The sequence below is a fragment of the Marmota flaviventris genome, chromosome 1 (assembly GCF_047511675.1).
Source record: "Marmota flaviventris isolate mMarFla1 chromosome 1, mMarFla1.hap1, whole genome shotgun sequence".
NCBI classification, from domain to species: Eukaryota; Metazoa; Chordata; class Mammalia; order Rodentia; family Sciuridae; genus Marmota; species Marmota flaviventris.
In genome coordinates, this window is record NC_092498.1 from 179356800 (window position 1) to 179377934 (window position 21135).

At 39.5% G+C, this 21135-nt stretch overlaps 1 pseudogene; it reads right to left on the reverse strand.

Moving 5' to 3' along the window:
* Positions 1 to 1060: 1060 nt before the first annotated feature.
* On the reverse strand, positions 1061 to 1592 carry LOC114081733 (phosphatidylinositol N-acetylglucosaminyltransferase subunit P pseudogene; annotated as a pseudogene).
* Positions 1593 to 21135: the final 19543 nt, after the last annotated feature.

The window sequence follows — 21135 nt, forward strand, 5'->3', positions numbered from 1 at the left end:
CTTTCAGGGACTGCTCAGCAGCCTATTTGACAATTTCTGGAATGAGGCTTGTTCTAGACTGGGGTCAGTATCCAAGAACATTTTATTTAATGAACAAGACACAGGAGAAGTTACCTGGGCAGTAATGATGCTTAAGATGATATGGGAACCAGGCACAGTGATGCACGCCTGTACTCCCAGCTGCTCAGGAGGCTGAGATAGGAGGATCTCAAGTTCCTGTTCCTGAGCAATGTAGGGAGACAAAATAAAAAGGTCTGGGGATGTAGCTAAGTGGTAGAGGACTTGTCTGCATGTGCAAGACTTTGTGTTCAATTCCCAACATATGAAAGAAAAAAGAAAAGAAAAGGAAAGAAATAAGAAGGAAGATGGTATGAGAAAAATCATTGTGGTTTAGGGTAATTTTCTGATTTGCAGCAGAAGCCCAGCTAGTTGCTCACAGGGGAGACAGGGCCAACCCTGTGGAGACTGAAGGCTGGGTTAAGCAAGCAGAGCTCCAAGAAAGAGAACTCAGGTTAACTGTAGAACTAATGACTCAAAAGATAAAGGCTGAGTGGGGGTGGGAGATACTCAGGAACTCCAGATGATATTCAGTTTAGAGTTTCGATGACCAGATAGATGGGAATACCATTCTCTGAGAGAGGGGATGTGGGATAAGGGCTTCTGATTTGTTAGCCAAGTTTACCAAATTTGGGATGTGTGCAGGACATCCAGATATCAGTGTTCAAATCAAGAGGTAGCTTAGAATGAGTCATAGCCTCTCATTATTTCAATTAGCTGTCTAGATGGCCATCCCAATTATAGCCAAAATTGTGGTAAATATGGTGTGCATGCTACACAAATGTAGTTTTAGGACAAGCCTTCTTTTCCCACTTCATTACCCTATAATTTATTTACTCTGACCATTCATAACTAATTTTTGAAGACATATTGAACTTAATCTATGAGAAGATCAAGTTTCACTTTTTTGAACATCTCAATACTGGGTATTGGTGAGAAAGAGAGTATAATTACAGGCAAAATTAAATAAGTAAATTCTGGGTGTAAGTATATTTACACACAACTAGATATAAAGTTCTTTGGCTGCAAGACAGAATATTTGGTTTACTAAGTTAATCAGAACTTCTCTTCACACTGAGATGCCTCTTCTTGGTTTCTGTCCTACTGTTAATCTTCAGCATGGCTATCTGTGATTATATGAATGGAGGGGAATGGAGAGGTACTCGTTATATTAATTCCAAATAAGAGCAGGTAACCCAATACTACAGTAACAAGGAGGTAGACAGGTGATATAACTAACTGTCCAGTAGTTTTGAGGGCAATAGATTAAGCCTATGCAGTTTTGCCAAGATTCAGGAATAACAACCCACAACCTATCAACTATGAGACAAATCAGAAACTAAGAAAAGAACAAAGCCATAAATAGCTCTTACTGATCATGGTGACAAAGAATTTTCCACCTTTCCCTGTGACTGTAGACCATCCCAGCTCTGAGTTCTGGGTGCACATGCCCATTGGGAATGGCAGTTGGGGGCAAGACTGAGTGAAATGTGTGACAGCATCCCCAAACCCTGGCTCCTGGGCACTGTGACCATCACTGAGTGGGAACATGCAGAGTCCTGTTTCTAAACCTCTCCTATATGAACATTCCGGGGACTCTACTGTCAGGAAGAGATGTCTATTGTGCAGTTGTATGTATGGGTCCAGAGGTCAGGAGCAACACTAGGGAAGGAAATAAGTGCTTTGGAATTGTTAGCATAAAGATAGCGAGAAGGGAAATGCCCACAAAAAGCGTGTTCACTGAGAACAGGAACTACTACAGAAACCCGAGCAGCACTAATATCTGAGAGTCACAGAGGTGATTAAAGGAGAGGAGGAGAGAATGGTGTCCGGGGAATCAAGGTAGAAGAGAGTTCTGTGGAAGGGAGAAAGATTGAACTTTTCCTACACACAGAAGCTGGGAGGAAGGTTGCATGGTGGGGTGGGAGGAATGAGGTAGGTGCAGCTCTCTCCTCTGTCTGCCACTCCAGGCTGACAGGGTAGCCAAATTTCAAGCAGCCAGGAGAGCTCTTTGCCTTTGAATGTCTGCAAAGCGGGGTTCAGTTTCATTCTGCCTGAGTTCTCCGAATACATCCTCTGCTGATGCAGGCTGGCATGGGGCGACCCTAAGGCTCCACTAAGATAACCTAATAATGGCTTGGCCAGAGTGCCCCATCTTTCCCAGAGCCACGAGAGACAAGGATGGTGAAGCAATCACTTGCCACCAAAACAGCAGTTGCTGCCACCCCCCACTCAGGATCATCTTCAAGTTGCCTGCTAGGTTGGTTGATATGCCTTTTATTTAGTTTTCTGTTAATTTGCTAAACACTGTTTTGGTCTATGTGATTGTAGAATATAAAAATGCAGTAGGTGGTTTATAGGAGACAAGTTGCAAGAGAATGCTCAGTGCTCTGAGCAGCATATACAATACCTACCCTCCGAGGGCTGGATTTTCCCTCGGGCTAACAGGGAGTGAGCTAAGCCCCATCCTCTTTACGGCTCTCTTTGACCTGCTCCTCCCCTCAGTGCTGTGTGGTGGGCGTACAACTGTTGCAAGTAGGTGGCACAGCTGTTTGCTTTGACTGCCTCTGTACCTCAGGGATCCCAGCCACACAGTTAACATTGCAGGATGAAAATGGCATTTATGCTTTAATAAACTCACCCTATTTCTTTGTTAGAGGGAAAATGGGGGGGGGGATCCCACCCACCACGTTGCCAGCTACATGTCACTGCTCAAAGCACACCATAGTCGCTAATGTTTTCCAAATTCTCCCTTGCATTGGAGATGGAAACCATTAGAAAAATATTGGGATGGTGTGAAGATTTCCCAAACACCTGCCTCCCACCTCTTATGCGCGCATATGCCCAGTTTTTGCAATGCATGTAGTTTTTTTTTTTTTTTTTGCCGTTTGGTGCATTTTCATTTACAAGTGCATGTATATTTTATAAGCATATGTGTACATACTTCTTTGTGATTTACTTGTAAATTTCCTAAATGGGGAAGCCACACAAAGGTCGCCAAGCTGTGGACGGAATTAAATAGCATTTCCTAATAGGAAATAATAAAGCAGGCGGCAGACACCGATAGGAGAGAGGGAAAATGCATTTTCAACCGGAAAGTTATTGAGTGTTTATAATCAAGGAGCTGATTCCATAGAGGAGGGCAGCCCGCCCTCCTCTTCCCTGTCAAATAAATCACCACAGACTCTCAAAGTTGTCGTTCGGAAGAGCTAAATCTTTCAGCCTTTGCTCCTTTTTGTCTTGGTAAAACAACACAGTCACATATCCTTGCTAGGACACCTGTTTCTCCCTCCTCTTTGCCTGCTAGTATCCATCAACATATATTTCATGGGTTACCATGGATGGCGCATTTTGCTGATTTGATTTGAAGTATCCATAACTATGATGGACTTCTTTGCCTGACTCAGAAATCAACTGCCTTTCAATCCTGCGTCTAGAGGATCTCTGTAAATCAAAGGAAAGAGCGATGTCAACTTCTTGCTATTGTTGTCATTATATTATTTTTATTAACTAGCCTGCTATTATGGTAACACTGTGAAGCAACAAATAACTCAATCTGGGATAATGAATTTCAGATTATTAAGTATGTTTGGAATTAGAAGGACCCTTAGGTCTTACATCTCTTGACAACCTATAATGATGATTGAAAGCTGATAGCCGATGATCATCCGAATGATGGCTCTATTCTGTGTTATTTAATACTTCTGCCTTTAGACTTTAAGATCGTACTGTGTTTTAAAACAATGATTGATAATTTTTGGAGTAGATGCTTTCTGTTTTCCTCTAAGCTTGTGTTTTGCCATGTAAGTAAACAGAAAGCATTTCATTCATTCATTATTTTAAATATCTTTATTGAATACCTACAATATTTCAGATGTTGGTCTAGGTGCTGAGGATAACAGAATGAACAGGAAAGATAGCACCCAGGCTTTGTGGAGTTCATGTTTCCACAGGGACATCAGACACCAAATGAGTAAAACAACAAAAATATAATTCCATATTGTCATGGGCTCTGATGGTGATAAGACAGGATTATGTGATAGTGACTGGAGGCTTGACTACCTAAGATTGGGTGGGAAGGAATCCCTCTCTGAAGCTGGTGACATCTGGTCTGAGAATTAAGTGACAAGAAAGAGCCAGAAAGTAAACAGCAGTTTGGGGAGTTTACAGGTAAAGTACTGCACTGCAGGGATGGGCTTGGCAAGGCTGAGAAGAGAAAGCCGGACTGAAAAGGGTGTAGAGGAGTATGAGAGGAGGTCAGAGAAGAAGGCAGGGTCAAGATACCTGGAAACTCTTAGATGACAACAGTTGTTGAAGTTTTATTTTAAGTGCAAGAGAAGGCCATGGGTTGGGGCAGGGTGTGGGTTCAACAGGAGAAAGATGTCACAGGACCTGTGCTTCTGGAGGAACTGGGAGGCTGTGGGTCATAAAGTGTCAGCTCCAGGGAGCCCACAGGAGTTGAGTGTGGGCAGAGCTGCTTCCTTAAAGGGAACCCAAGATCCTGTGCATTGAAGGAGGGATGCATCGTAGGCAGCCAGAATGAAATATGTGACACTGCTAGAGCTTTCTAAGAAAAAATTTACAGACCTTGGCACGTGGACAAGAACTGTCATAAAAACATCAGAACACATTATCTATCATCTATTTATTTGTCATCCATCCATCCATCCATCCATCCATCCATAGATCCTTTCCTACATGTAAAGAACCAGAAAGTGAAGATACCAGAGGGCATTTATTTTCTAGAACTTTTGGAGAAGACAATGAGGATGTGGCAAGAGGTTTTTCCCAGCAGGGATAAGTTTACATCCTACTTCTAGAGACAGCATCACAACGATGATGAACAATGATGAAGAAAATCTTCGTTTTACCCCTTAGGTTGGGTTCCCTCCAAGGCAGATGTGTAGACAGACAAAGATTTGGTTGCAGGTCATTTATTAAGAGATGATCCTAGGAATTATAGTAGAAGTTGGGGAAATCAGGGAAGAAGGGAGGGTCAGTAAATGGAGTATTAACGAAAAGGTTGACATTATAGGCAATAGAGGATCTCTGTGCAGGATATGCTTTGGGTTGTGTCACACAGGGGCAAGATGACCAACTTTCATCACTCCTTGTTTGGGAATCTGTTCTGGGATATTACCTCCCTGCTTTGTCCAGTTGGCTTGCTATTCCACGGGCCAGAGAGCAGTACGAAGTTGATATATATGTGTATGTCTGAGGATGCTCCTTAATCTGAAACGGCTTTTAATATCTACTGCAGTAGTTTTCATAGCAACTGTGTGTATTAAATTTGAGGATCGCTGGACCTTTGTGGTCCCTGTGAAATACCTTCCTTCCTGCTACCCTCCTATGTCTAAAGATAGCAGTCACTTCTTCAGGTTGGAACTTCTGACATAGAGTTGGCTGTATTCTGAGACATCAGGAAATGTCTCCTGAGAGTGGGTGAGTATAGCAGATGTATTAGTGTACTGCCTATCTCCCTTCAGGATATAGGAGCTCATTCTCCTACTTCTGGGAGATACGGCTACTACTGGGCTAAGACCCTGTTCATGAATTACCCTCAGACCAAGAGAGATCCTCTCTTCCTAGGAGGCAGCCAATGATGGGTGTGCAAGGGTTATGAGGACCAGATTCTTTTACCTCAGTTAGGGACAACTTTGAAAAGCCATCCTAGATTCGGAGCTTCCTGTGGGAAATGCCAAGGTTTCTGCTCCAAGTACATCAAGATTCAACTTCTTCCTCTTCTCTAATCTGCTTCCTTCACTTGTCCAAAGTATTGATCCCCTAAAACACACCCAGTCACCCCCTGCACCCAAATCTCTGTGTCACAATCTAGTTATTGTGGAGCTTGATTTAAGGGTCCAACAAAGAGGCAATGCTTTCTTATTTGATCTTCATGTCCTTCCCCACGAACAACTGATAGATTCTAAAAAGTTCCCATTGATATACCTTGAAGGTCTTTGGGAGTGTTGGCTGTTTGAGGAGACCCAAAAGTGATGATTTCTGTTGCAGAACTCATCCCATCTCTGTAGTGGAAAAAAAGCCCTCCAAATGCCCAAGGAGTCCCAGAAAACAGATGGTGGCCCTAGGCTCCCAGAGTCAGCCACGTTCAGAATGGTCTGTCAGGGGGTGAAATGTTTCCCTGAGATTTTTATGGCTTTGAATGTTTGATGAGACCAGCATATATCAAGAAATGTAGACAAGGAAGGACAGCCTACAAAAGGGGAAAGGAAATAAGGAGGCTTGTGAGTTAGATTTAATATTCTTGCAAACAGAGATGAATGATTTAAAACTTATTTATGTTTGCTTGCTGTTTGGTGCCTTGTGTTCCTATGATATAATTTGCTTCACAATTTTAGTGTCTATTTTAAATAACTCGAACTTTCTGTATACAATGCAATTTTTTTTGTGTGTCCTGAGATCATGTGGGTACCCATCTATAGAGCCACACTCCTCACAATCACAACTCATGTTTACCTACACAGTGTAGCTAACACAGAGATCTCAGAGCAATATCAAGTCACCTCACTCCCTGGACATCTTTTGTTACCGGAATAGCTTGGTAGAGGACAGTAAACACAGGACAAGAGTCTGTTTGCCCAGATGGTTAGGTAAACGACAATGCAAGTTTTCATTTTTCTCTTGGGTCCTACCAGACTCAAGCCAAAGTTGGTGGACATTCAAAATCAAACAGTAGGAAGTATACTCTATTTTAATATTTCAATTTTGTATCTACACAGCGCTGGTGACTGATTAAACTATCAAATTATAATGTTAAAGCAACTTATGGGATAATGATTTTATAAGTGTTCTAAAAATATAATGCTGTAGGTTGATAATAGCATAATAAGTTCAAAAGGGCATTTATGCTGGCATATTCACTGAATTTTAGACTCAGTGACTTGATATGAATTATATAAAATATTTTATTCATTCAACTTCAAGCGTGAAGGCCAGGAGCTAGTTTTTATAATAACAGCCACTCATTCTATATCACTTTCTTTTCTTAGGCTTTGCAGCTTTGTGACAACTTGTGAATATAAAGGATCCTCTTTACCACCTCTTTCACTATTTAATGTGGTGAAAAACAACTTCAGACATCGAGAATTTTGTATTATATCAACAAGGATGCATATTGCAATATTGGGTATAATATTGACATATTCAGACAACCTAATTGCTCAACAATAGGAGAATGATTATATAAATGTAATAGATGCTTATTGCAATACTGGGTATAGTATTGAAGTATTCAGACAACCTAAATGTTCCAAAATAGGAGAATGATTATATAAATGATTTCATACTTATATAATGTATCCTTGATTAACAATGATGTAAGTATACATTGATCGATCATGGAAGACATATGTCACATACCATAAACTGGTTAACTTAAAAGCCATAAAAATTTATTACTCAAAGTTCTGGAGGGTGGAAGTTGAAGATCAAATTGCCAGCAGACTTGGTGTCTGGTGCAGGCTTGGTCCTGGTTCATAGATGGTACCCTTGTGCTGACTGTCATGTGGTGGAGGACATTGGCTACCTCTCTGGGGTTTCTTTGATAAGAGCACAAATTCCATTCATTGAGGCAGACCTCTCATGATCTAATTGCTCCCCCACCCCTTGCCCACTCTAACACCATCACAGTGGGGGTGAGGTCTCAATCTATGAATTCTGGGAGGACTTGAACATTCAGACCATAGCATACCTTAAAGAAAACCTTTGTATCTGGTTTTAGAGGGTTGACTCTCAATATTTTTAGTGCATCTTCAGATATCAGGTATAGAGTTTGATTAACTAACATGTTTTTTCTTTGAATGGAGAAATAGAGAATAATAAAATAATTTAGGGCTGTTGTGCAGAATATGGATTGATTCTTACTTTAACAAAGATCACAGCAGCAAAAGCATCAGCATCAATTATTCATTGAGTACACACTATGTGCCAAGTCCTGTTCAAGGCATTTATGTTTAATTTTTATTATCAAAATGATGCTTGTATACAATTGAGTGAATTGAAAGAAGGATGAAAAGAGAAAAAAGGAGTAAAATTGTACTATATAAGGTTTATAATGGAATAAACCCTGTTTTCTACTCTACCCTCCCCTCCCACTTTGGAGTGTCCTTTCCCAGAGACAATCACTTTAACTATTTTGGCTGTTTCTCTTGTTATTTTTCTCCATATTTTAAAAATGAATAATTTGCATTTGGTGGACACAACATCTTTGTTTGTATGTGGTGCTGAGGATCAAACCTGGGCTGCACGCATGCTAGGCAAGCACCCTACCGCTTGAGCCACATCCCCAGCCCCTTAAATTTTTTGTTTTAAACATTGTTTACTGAGTTTCTATCTTGTGAGATTAGAACTTGGCTTTCCTGAGATACTGCTTCCATCTCCCTATCCTTACATTATAGCTATTCCAAAGCTTTTGAAAATTTCAGTTTAGGAGTTTTCCTTATTATGATCTTACAAATATTATTTACAGATAGGAAATTTTTTGTGTCACTTTTGGATTTTCTTGGAGCTCATAATGGTTTCACTTTTAAAAAACTTAGCTTTCTGCATAATTATCACAATTTTTTTTTCCTTCAAATTCTTTAAAAACAGTAATACTTCTCTCGGTTTAAACACTTTAAGTGAGCTACCAGTTACTTTTACTTTTTGCTCCTCTAGGAGACTAGAACCCTCCATGCTTCTGCTCCTATAGGGAGACGTTGCTTTGTAGGCCATTGTGTAGCTGTCATTTGGGACTTCCTTTTATCATTATCTTTGGGATTGGGATGGCCTATTTCTTGTTCCCATATTTGTTTTCGCTCTCTCTCTCTCTCTCTCTCTCTCTCTCTCTCTCTCTCTCTTTCTGTTTTGATTATTTGTTCGGATGGGTCATATCTTTATGAGTTTTTAGACAAAGAGCACATAGGAATTAAAGTTCTGAGAACTTATATATCTTGAACTGTTTTTTTCCCCCTATGAGGCACTTGACAGTTTGGGTATAGAATTCTGGTATAGAACTCATTTCACCCTGAAATTTTGGCAGCATGACTTTATTGTCTTCTAACTTTCAGTGCTGATGAAATCTGGTGGCATTGTTCTTTCAATTTTTAAAAAAGCATCTGTTATATATCCCCTCAGAAAGTTTTTAAAATCTTCTTATACGTACCATTGAAATTTTTATGTGGTCTGATAATAATGATATTTCGTTTCTTATGCTGAACACTCATAGACCTTTTTAATGTAGAAATTCTTTCTGACAATTTTGAAATTTTCCTTGGTTTCTTTAATAATTCCTGGTGATTATTTGTTAGAGAATCAAAAGAAAATTGACACACACCACACACACACACACACACACATACACACACACACAAAGCTTTGATTTTCTTCATTATCATTTTTTTTGAAAATATTAATAGTTGGATGTTGAATTTCCTAAGTTTTTTTTATCATTGTTTCTATTTCTGATCTCTTTTTGCATTTTTCCCTTCTTCCTAAAATATTGCCTCAATTTTATAGCTCAAATCAGTTAGTGTTAAAAAAATTCTGCTATTATATTTTTAATTTCTAAGTATTATTTCTTTATTAATAAATTAATTTTTAATACAAATGGAGCAAAACTTTTTATTTCTCTGGTTATGCATGATCTAAGTATTTTTAAACGGACTCTAGAGCCAGACTGCCTATGTTGATAACCCAACTCAGCTATGTTATCTTGGACAAGTTACTTAACCATTCTGTGACTCTTTCCTCATCTTTAAAATAAAGATAGCATTACCTATCTCACAGGGTTGTTGTGGAGGTTAAATGTTTTAATATTTGTAAAGCATTTAGTATAGTGCTTGGCACATAGTAAGTTATACATAAGTATTCAATAAAGGAAATAAAGAGCACCCTGTCATTGTTTCATGCATGCAGTATTTCCACTTAATTTTTTGAGAACATTATTGCCTTCCACATTCTTTGTGCTGTTGTCTATTCCTTCTTTTACTCCTTCTCCTTACTATTATCCTTTTTCTTTTTGTTTCTACTTCTGTCTTTCATGTAAGAAGTGCACTTCTCATCTGCCTGTGATTCTTGGTTGTACATTTAAGGGGAATAAAATCATGGCATTTGCAGGTAAATGGATGGAGTTAGAGAAGATAATGCTAAGTGAAGTTAGCCAATCCCATAAAAACAAGTGCCGAATGTTTTCTCTGATATAAGGAGGCTGACTCATAGTGGGATAGGGAGGGGAAGCATGGGAAGAATAGATGAACTCTAGATAGGGCAGAGGGGTGGGAGGGGAAGGGAGGGGGCAGGGGGTTAACAATGATGGTGGAATGTCATGGACATCATTATCCAAAGTACATGTATGAAGCCACGAATTGGTGTGAATATACTTTGTATACAACCAGAGATATGAAAAATTGTGCTCTATATGTGTAATATGAATTGTAATACATTCTGCTGTCATATATAAATAAAAAAATAAAAAAAGATGAGAATCACGTAAGGCAAATTATGTGTGTGTGTGTGTGTGTGTGTGTGTGTTTTCTATTGCTGTTCTAACAAATTACCACAGATATAAGGCTTACAACAACACAGATTTATCCCCTTACATTTCTGTAGGTTAGAAGTCGGACATGTATTTGACTAGCCTACAATAAATGTGGCAGTGTCACTTTGATTTCTAGGAGCTCTTGGGGAGGATCTGTTCCCTTGGTCTTCCCAGTGTCTAGGGGCTGCCTGCATTTCTTGGGTGATGGCTTTCTCCCTCCAATTTCAAAGCAGTGAAGGCAGTTTCAGTCCTTCTCATCTCATATCATTCATCTTATTTCATGGTCACATCTCCCTGTGACTTCTATCTTTTTTTTTTTCCTCCCTCTTTCATTTTTAAGGATCCTTTTGGTAATCCAGGAGAGTTCCCCTATTTTAAGGTTGACTGACTAGCCACTTAAATTCCATCTGCAACCTTAATATCCCTTTTGTCATGTAACCTAACACTCACACATTCTAATGAGGTGGTAGACACTTTTGAGGGATCATTACTTTGCCTCCCACAGTGTGTGTATATGAACCCCTCAACCTGTGGGCTTCATTGAGCAGCTGCCTTGCTCTTTCTCAGTGGGGTGTGTCTGTGTGTTGGGGCCAGGGGTCCTGTATGTGTAGGTCTTTTCTCTAGGGCTGATTAATTTCTCTCAAGAGAAGTAATTCAAACTTCTGTCAATTGCTAGGGGATGGGGAACATCAAAACAGTTGACTGTGTTCTGAAGCTTAGTGGAAGAAGGAGGAATTCGAGTGTGTTTCACTACTTGGCGGGTAGAGTTTATCTTAACCCCTTGCTCCCAATACAAGGACTCTTTCTTCTGCTTGTACAGTGGTTGTGGGTCAGAGCCAGGATCAAATTCTGTTCTCTTTCTGAGGTCAGGGGGACACTTAATTGCCTGGTTGTGTAAAGTGGGAGAGGGATGCTGAAGATCAGATACTGCCCTATACAAACTTAATATATTATAACATATTATATTATTCTGATAATATTAAAATATGTACACTTTGATTGCTAGAAAATTAAACTTAATTTTTAAAGCATTTTTTAAATTTAATTTTGCTATACTATTGTGAAAATTGCATTTAGTACAAATAATTTCTTTGTACCATTCATTCAAATTCCTCAAATATTAACTGTTGCTTTGTCAATCACTCTCTTGGTGTATATGCAAGCTGGCAGTTTCTGTTTCATATAGTTATATTACCAGAAGATTCTGGGCAAGACTATATTCCTATGGAGGCTTGAAGAGAAAATCCATTTCCTTGCCTTTTCCAGCTTCTGGGGCCTGCCCACATTCCTTTGTTAGTGGTTGCATCCCTCCATCTTCAATGCCAGCAGGCGAATGCCTTCCAGTCTCAGTCTGACTCTGATCTGTATGCTGCCTCTCTCTTCCACATTTAAGGATGCTTGTTTTTACATTGGATCCACCTCTCTTATCTAATTTAAACCCCCTTAAAGTCAGCTACCTGGCAACCTTAAATCTATCTTTAATTCTCCTTTACCATGTAAGGTAACATTCACAGATTTGGAAATTGGGATTTGGAGTGTTATTCTACTTTCACCATGTGCCCATCATTCTTTAAATACTTACATATTTTCTGGGAAGAAGAAAATATGTAGATATCCAGGCTCATCTTGTGCTTTCTCTGCCCCTTCCTTGGAATTAGGTATCTACTGCCTTGTTTAGTCTTCACAGTGGTAACTGCTATGATATCTCTTTCTTGATGAGGGAGGAAATATGAAACACAAAGAAGTTGATTAGCCAGCCCTTGGACACACAGCTAGAAAGGAGACTGAAAAGGGAAAGCAAAGGGTCTAGAGTCCAAATGTTCCTTACCTCATGTCTTTGCTCCTGACTACTAGATTCTTTAGCAGGATGAAACCTTGCTTTCCTAAAGTGAAACCCATTTGAGGTATTGATATGGGAAAATAGAATCTTTGCTTATTACCAGGTGGTGTCTGTAGATACTTGACAGTGTGTATTTGAGTTGGGGAAGTTGGGATAGAAATTGTGTTGGGTGTGTGGGAGACTCCCCCTTCTCGCAAAAACATCATGGAATCCCTTACCCCTCCCCCTACTCTCTGAAAGGCGCCAATCCAAAGAGCGCCAAATTCAAAGGTTTTCTCAACCAATCCCCGCAAGACACAGTGTCTCCTTGCCATTCCTGAGTCACCCTGCCAATCAGCACCCGCCATGTTGCCTACTCAACCCTTCTTAAGCCCAAGCTTGCAAGCTCTCTGTCTCTCTCTGCCCTCTTCTTTCTCTCCTCTACATTTTTTCTCTTTCTTCCTCTCTTCTCTCAGCCCTCCTCCTCCCCTCTCCCTGCCCTCTGCCTCTCCTTTCCGGGCAGCCCCTCAATAAATCTCTTGGTTGAATCTCCATCTTGGGTGAGTCACTCGCCTTTCAAATTGTATGATTAATTTTAACTATTCCTTGACTGAAGATTGTTTTCTGATTGAGAACAGTGCATTACATGATATTCTTTTGTTGAATTTAAGTAAATGAAAATCTGTGTGCTGAGTTGTTTTTCTAAGTAATTTTCTAGCAATCAATGTATATATTTTTATGTTATCACAATAATATAATTCATTCATATTACATTCAGTTATTAAAAGTTCATTTTATAAATTATTAAATTGAGCCTTAATAACTATGTTGGGTTCCAAACATGAGCTTTAAGCAACTTGTTTGTTCACATTCTTGATCTGAAACTAGTGATTAATATAAGGATTGACTTGGATAATATTTACTCCATAACTTAATTAATGATGTTGATTTTGGCATAACATTTAATTTTTTTTTTTTTTTTTTGGTGCAAAAATGATGTGCGTGTTTAACAGTGTGGGCCAGAAGTGATTGAGCCCAGTATAACAGGAAACTGTTGGGATATTAACCACCCACCCCAACCAGTATTTATAATAGAAATAAGCCTTCAACATAAAGCCTCTCCAACAGGCCTTGTAACTATAATGACACTAGCAGGTGCCACAATAAAGAAGCCAGCTTCCCCATGAACAAATATTAAATTAAAAAAATCAATCAATCTGCAATCTCAGTTCTGTCGGGCCCCAGCATCATTTCTTCCAATAATGGCAAACTCAGGGTTTGTCAGGAGTTGTTAACAGGTTAAAGACTCTGGATTATTCTTTTAAAGTATACAGGCAGTTGGCGCTTTTCCTCCCACAATTGCCACTTTGGACTTGGTGTGTAAATGCTGATGGGACTCATGGCCCGAGGGCAAGTCCTCTGGCCCTGAAAGCTTGCAGGAATCTGCAGGCATTTGCAGAGAGCAGAGTGGACAGGTGACTCATGCTGTGCTGTGACATCTCCTTTAGGAGAGCCAAGAAAGCCATTTGTTCCTTAGGGTGTGACCTCCACCAGACTGGCAGGGTCCCCTGTGATTCAATTAGCCTCAGAATGGTGCCTTTACCTGATCCTGCTACCTTCCTGTCTCTCTTCTTCTATGGTGTTGTGACCTATCTTCATTGCCCAGAACACCTAAACTGCATCCTCTTTTGTACCATTTCTGTTCCCCCTCTCACTCCTGTCCCTGAGACCCCCTCCACACCATTCTTCACATTCAAAGCAAAAATGTCCAGTCTGAATTCCAGATAATCTTTTTGGTTATGTGGGGGTCTGTCCCTGAAGAACAGTTTGGGGTCCCTCTGTGGAATTCCAGCCTTCACTTGAAGTAGGAATATATGCTGTATTTCAGAATTTCAGACTGCCATGATTCCCCCCAGCCCTGTACTAGGTTACACAGTCTGGATGTTAAAGGTTTTTTATTTATTTATTTATTTTTTGCTCCTTTCTTTCAGTGCTGGGGATTGAACCCGGCCTCCAGCATGCTAGGCAAATGCTCTTCCATTAAGCCATATCCCCATCCCAGTGCTGAATTTTTTTTTTGTAAGGGTCTATGACTTTTAACTGCAAATATTTCTGTATTGCTGAGGCCTGAATTTCTACTCTGTCAGGATGTGGGAGCTATAACTGAGAATTATCTAGAGCAGTGCTTCTCCAACCTTCCTGAGTGTAGGAATGAGCTGTGGACACTCTCAAGTACCAGTTCGTTCAGAACCTACACTTATTTTTTTCTTTCATTAGTGCCTCATAGTTATGCATAATAGACAGGTTCATTTTGACATAATCATACATGCATAGAATAGAATTTACTCCATTTTAGCCCCTGGTTTTCCCAGTTTCCCTCCCTAGCTCCCTCTCCCCATTCAAATTCCTCTACTGGCCTACCTTCCACTCATTTATTTGTTTATTTTTAATTTGGGTTATGTAGATATATATATATATAAAGGTGGAATTTTCTATGACATATTTATATATGCACTTAGCATGATTTTGTCAAATTCATTCTGCATATCCTCTCTTTTCCTATCCTTCCTCCCTCCCCCTCAACCTCCTTCTTCTGCTCCACTGACCTCTTTATCTTTATGGTATCTGACTGCTCCCTTTCTTCCCCCCTTACTTTGCTCTAGCTTCTGCATAGGAGAGAACCATTAGATCCTTGATTTTCTGACTACTGCTAATTTCACTTAGCACGATGGAGACACTGACTAGCTCCACTGTGAGGCTGATGCTGCTGTTCTGTGGACCACACTTTGAGCAGCAAGAACTACAGTAAGGTGCCTTGAGGAGTTTTCAACAATGTCCCTTGTTTTCCTTCTGGAGATGTATGGAAATTGCCATTGGTCTATAATGAGACTCCTTTTTCCTAAAATTTTTCTAAAAACTTGTTTCTTTAAAATCAACCACCAAACATTGCTAACTAGCCAGTGGAAAAGAAGATAATGTATGATACTTATGTGTTTTCTTGGTTAAGATCATTCTGCAAATAGTGTTAGCATAGCACCCTGTGTCCATATGTAAATAATAAATTCATAAAAAACAACAGAATCAAACAATCTATGTAAAAAGATAGTAAAGACAAGTTAGTTTCCTACATTGCTTTTACACAATTTACAGAATTCTCCTTTGAATCAGGGAGGGATTTATGAATAATTCATATTGGAAAGAGAATGATGTATGGAAATAAAAAAGGAGAGCTGTATTTACTAAAATGTTTTATCTATCACCGAATGAGAGGTTCTTTCTCTCCATTTTATGTTTTCATTTTTCATGATGATAGTGGAAGGAAAAGTTTAAGATGTCCTTTCTCCTTCTTGACACACTTTCAACCGATCTTCTATCTCTAAATCATTGTCCTGGGAAATAATCACAATAAAGAACAGATCTGAGGTGTTGAGATAGTGATAACCCAGTGATACCACCGGTTATTGGTGAGGAGTTCTGATTCTCCGCCTGTAGAAGTCTGAGCATTAGAGAAGCACGCGGAGGCAAGCAGATAAAGCAGGGTTTATTTTAAAAGGGGGTAACATAGACTTCTCCCAGGAGGCAGAAGGGGGCCATAGCTGGTATCCTGGTATCCCAAGAAGTGAGGTGGTCTGCCCTTTACATATGTCCCAGGCTTCCTTTGTTCTCCTGCCTTCTCCCCCTTTTCACTCTCCTTCCTGCCTAGTGTCTAGGCCCAGGAATGCTCGGTAGGGTGGCCAAAAGGTGGGCTGGAAGGGGGAAGGGCAGGATGGAGCAGCCAAGGACACATTAATTAACAACCTTATAGCTTCCAGTGGGGAGGGACAATTCCTAGGACTGGTTACCTTAGCAATAGGCTGGATCAGCAAGGTTCTTGATAAGGGTGGAGAAAGGGCTCTGAAGAAATTAACATTTCAGTTCCTCAGGGGAGAGTCTCCAGCTTGCCAGATTCACTCAAAATTGGCCTCCTTGATGCGACCAGACTTGATTTACCTATCTATACTGACTGCCTAATTCTGGCTTCAATAGTTCTCCCAATTTAGGCATTAGAGTTGTTAGAACACTTGCACGTTACATGCAGCTAATATCTTTAAAAAAAAGTATGTTTCTATTTTTTTAAAATAATTTTTGAATTTGTTTTAATTAGTTATACATAACCATAGAAAGCATTTATGCACTTTGATTTATCATATATAGGTGGGATATAATTTCTCATATTTCTGAGTGTACATGTTGCAGAATCATATTGGTCATGCAGTCACATATATACATACAGTAATAATGTCTGTTTCATTCTACTATCTTTCCTATCCCCATATCCACTCCCCTTCCCCCATCACTTTCCTGTGCCTAATCTAATGTAATGCAATTCTTCCCTAGTGCCACCCCCCTTCTTATTGTGAATTAGCATCCCCCCTCATTCATGTATAAGGGAAAACATTCAGCCATTGGTTTTGTGAGATTGGCTTATTTCGCTTAGCATGATATTCTCCAACTCCAACCATTTCCTGGCAAATGCCATAATTTTACTCTTCTTTAAAGCTGAGTAATATTCCATTGAGTATATATATCACATTTTCTTTATCCATTCATCTATTGAGGGACACCTCGGTTGGTTTCATAGTCTAGATATTGTGAATTGAGCTGCTATAAACATTGATGTGGCTGCATCACTATAACATGTTGATTTTAAGTATGTTTCAATTTGACATGAGTTTCCTGGACAATTTCCTGGTATGTATTTTCTCACTCCATCAGTAGTGTTTAGAGTTGCACAATACAGTAATTTAGAGGGAAAGCAATGACTAGTGAGAGATTCCAACATACAACTAAGCCCTGAGAGTCTGGTCCACACATGTAAAGGTGTGTGCGTATGTTATTGTTTGAGGTGGCGCTGGAAGAAGATGGTGGGAGAACTGAAAGAGCACTGAGCATATCTGGTGTTTAACCTGCCAGGCGGTATAAGTCATCTTATCCATAAGATGGGAAAGGTAAGCAATGCCAGGCAATTGTCTACTTCACATGGTTTTTCCTTTGTTTTTTGAAAAATCAAATGAGGTGATGTTTGGAAAATCATGTGAAATGATATACAGAAATGAGTTGATAGATAAAATGGTATATAAACCATGGTCAAAGCCCATATTTTATTATAGTAAGACTTACAATCCTGGTATTAAAGCATCCCCTATATTTTGTAGGCCTTCAATAGTTACATCAAATGGTTCAAGTCCCTACTCCACATGTCTTGGGAGACTGTGAACTTACTCCCCTGAGGAGCTTCAGGCTGATAATTGTAGAGAGTCAAGGACGTAAGTCTCTTCTGACCACCTCCTTCTTCAAGACCTTTGACCTGTAGGGTTCCTGTGTTCCTTCCCATCTAGCCTTGGGGTGTGTTTTAACCCTGTTCTACATGGTCCTTTTTGCTTTGTTTTCTTAAGGCAACTACTTGTACCAAGTGGTTGTGTGTTCCCTATAGTTTTGCTGATCTTAAAAAAAAAAAAAATTCCTCATGACAGTCCTTGTAAAGCAGGGACCTCAAATTAAACATTAGATGACTGCCAGTCCTTGTTAATTCCCCAGGAATTCTTGCCAGATAGAACTTTGGCAACTTTCTGTTCTCTCTCTGGTTTCAATCTCTATTGTTGAATCTATCTTTTCTCCTCTCTTTCTCTCCCTTGCTCTTTCTATTTTTGTTAAGCTCCAGGAGGAATTCTGCCTCACCTTAATTATTATCTCAGGTCTGCATTAAAACACATTAAAAACACTTCAGGAGGTATCATGCCTAGTCAATCACATCTCCATCCTTCCTCTTAGTACAGTGTTAACCTGTGAGGGGCTGAATTTGTATGTTGAAATCCTAACCCCAGTAATGCAGTGTCACTGTATTTGAAGACAGAATCTTTAGAGAGGTAAAATATGGTCACCGGGGGGTGCCTAATCTGACATGACCGGTTTCCTAATAAGAAGAGAAAATTAAAACACACACCATGGGAAGACACCCTGGGAGGAGAAGATGGCCATCTACTAGACAAGGACAGAGGCCTCAGAAGAAAGCAGCCCTCAAGACACTTGGATCTTGGACTTCTAACCGCTAGGATTGTGAGAAAATAAAGTTCTGCTATTAAAGCTAATGGTTCTGTGGTATTTTGTTATGGCAGCCCTAGAAAACTAACATGACCAGTATAAATATAATGTAAGCCACCTAGGTAATTGAATTTTTTCTAGTAGCCACTTTAAAAATGTAAAACCAAAGAAAAGAAGAAATTAATGTTCATAATATATCATAGTTAAGCCAATATATCCAACATACTATCAATATGTAACCGATATAAAAAATAATGGAATATTTTACATTTTTTCTCATAGTAGGTCTTAAAAATTTGTGTGTCTTATACTTATGGGATTTCTCAGTTGGAGCTGGGCGTACTTCAAATGCTCCACAGCCACCTGTAGTCAGTGGCTACAATCTTGGATGACAGAACTCCAGCACCATAATGCATTGCTATAAATTTTGAAATTACTCACTCATTTTATAGTGTGAAGCAACTGAAACCTTAGGTAGAAGTAGGAAAAATTAATATAAAACTTTGCCCTCTTCCTTTTTTTATTTTTTTATGAAAATTTTTAAAGTAAAACTTAAAAAAAATTTAGATATACATGAGAGTAGAATATATTTTGGCAGAATATATGTACATAAAGTATAACTTATTCTATTTAGGTTCCCACTCTTGTGGTGGTACACGATGTGGAGTTACCTTGGTCATGTATATAAATACAAGGCTAAGAAAGTTATATCCAATGAATTTTTCTGTTTTTTTCTATTCCCCTTTTTCCCTTCATTTCCCTTTGTTTAGTCCAGAGGATTTCTATTATCCCCAATTCCAACATCCCTTGTTTTGGGTTAGCATCCACAATCACAGAGAATGTTTGGCCTTTAATTTGGGGGGACTGGTTTATTTCACTTAGATGCCCTCTTCTTATTGTGGATTATATCAATTTACCCCCCAAAGTTAAGAGGGATCTAGAGACATAGACAATAGTTTCCTATACTAGTGTTGTGATTTGGAGGTGAGGTGACCCCAAAAGCTCATGCATGAGACAACACAGAAGGTTTAGAGAAGAAAGGATTGGGTTATGACAGCCTTAACTCAATCAGTGAAATAATCACCTGACAGGATTAATTGAGTGGTAATTGAAGGCAGGTGGGGTGCGGCTGGAGAAGGTGGGGCATTGAGGGTGTGTTTGGGGTGGATAAATTTGTATTTGGCAAGTGGAGATCTCTCTCTCTCTCTCTCTCTCTCTCTCTCTCTGCTTCCTGATCATCATGTGAGCTGCTTCTCTATACCACACTCTTCCACCATGATGTTCTGCCTCACCTTGAGCCCCAAGGAATGGAACCAGCTGTCTATGGATTGAGACTGTGAACCCCCCCCCGCCCCCGATAGTTTTCCTCCTCTGTGGTTGTTCTGGTCAGGGTCTTTAGTCACAGCAGCAAAAAAGCTGACTAAAACAACTACTCCTAATCCAGTTGGATTTGTAAACTACTGTCCTTCCCAGTAACTAACTATACACAGCTGGTTTTTGGTGATCTTACACTCTAGTCCTCTCAGCATTGAAGGCCCATTGATGGTCCCACTTCTGGAAGTCCCTGCCCCTCCCGTCTTTATCTGCTGTGACCCTCTCTAACATGTGGAGTCTGGGCCCATACCCTAACTTTTAAGTATTTCACACTGGCATCACTTCCTGTTGTTTCTCAAGCACTAACATTTATTTTCACAATTGGATTATGGGACACATTATGGCTTAGAGGAAAATGCACAGCTGGGCTTGTGTCCTGCCTCTGCTGCTTATAGGATGTATGCCGTTAGATCACGTTCTTAGCCTCCCTTTGTCTCTGTGAAAGAGGGCTCATGCTACCTACTTTATAACACTTCATGAAGATTAAATGAGAGAATATATCCCCAAAGCCTAGCCCTTTTTATAGTTCCCCATAAATGATAGCTGATACTGTCCCCTTATTATCTCTGATTTATTGAGCTCCTATTCAATGTCTGGTACAGCACTCCAACCAAGGAACACAGCTGCAGACAAGAAAAGCTTATTATTCTTTCCTTGAGAGTAGGGACCAGGTATTACATTTCTGTTTTATTTAATGTTGAAAAATAGGTTGCAAATTATAGTGTAAGCATTTAATAATACTTGTTCTTTATGTGACAATATGGTCAAAATAAAGATTAAAAACATCAGTGTTCATGGTGAGGATGGTGGGGGTTTGTTTTCTGGTTGCCGGGGTAAAATACGTTTTTAGTGCTTCTTTGATTTATTTCTCAGAAGATGTTCTTCAGTGGTCCAGTAGTTGGTCTGAGTGGTCAACGTGCTGTTTGATTAAAGTGGTGTTTTAACTGCTTGAGATAAGATTTACTTTCCTGAAAGTTTCACTTGAATATCATCCTAGGTTGTTGTAGTGTTTACTGTATCTTGCCAATGGGCAGTCAAAACATGGAAAATTACATGGAAGGGCTAAAGAACACAGGAAATTTTAGAACAGGAAATCTCTGTAAGTCTAGTTGAGTCTGCAGTTGTGTTACCCCATAATTATTTTTCCTTTGTAATGTTTATATCCTTAAAATATATAGTAAATGTATAAATACACATATACATACATACACTACACATATATTAGCAATCTGAAACTGTATAGCAGTTTGCACCGTAAATTTACCCC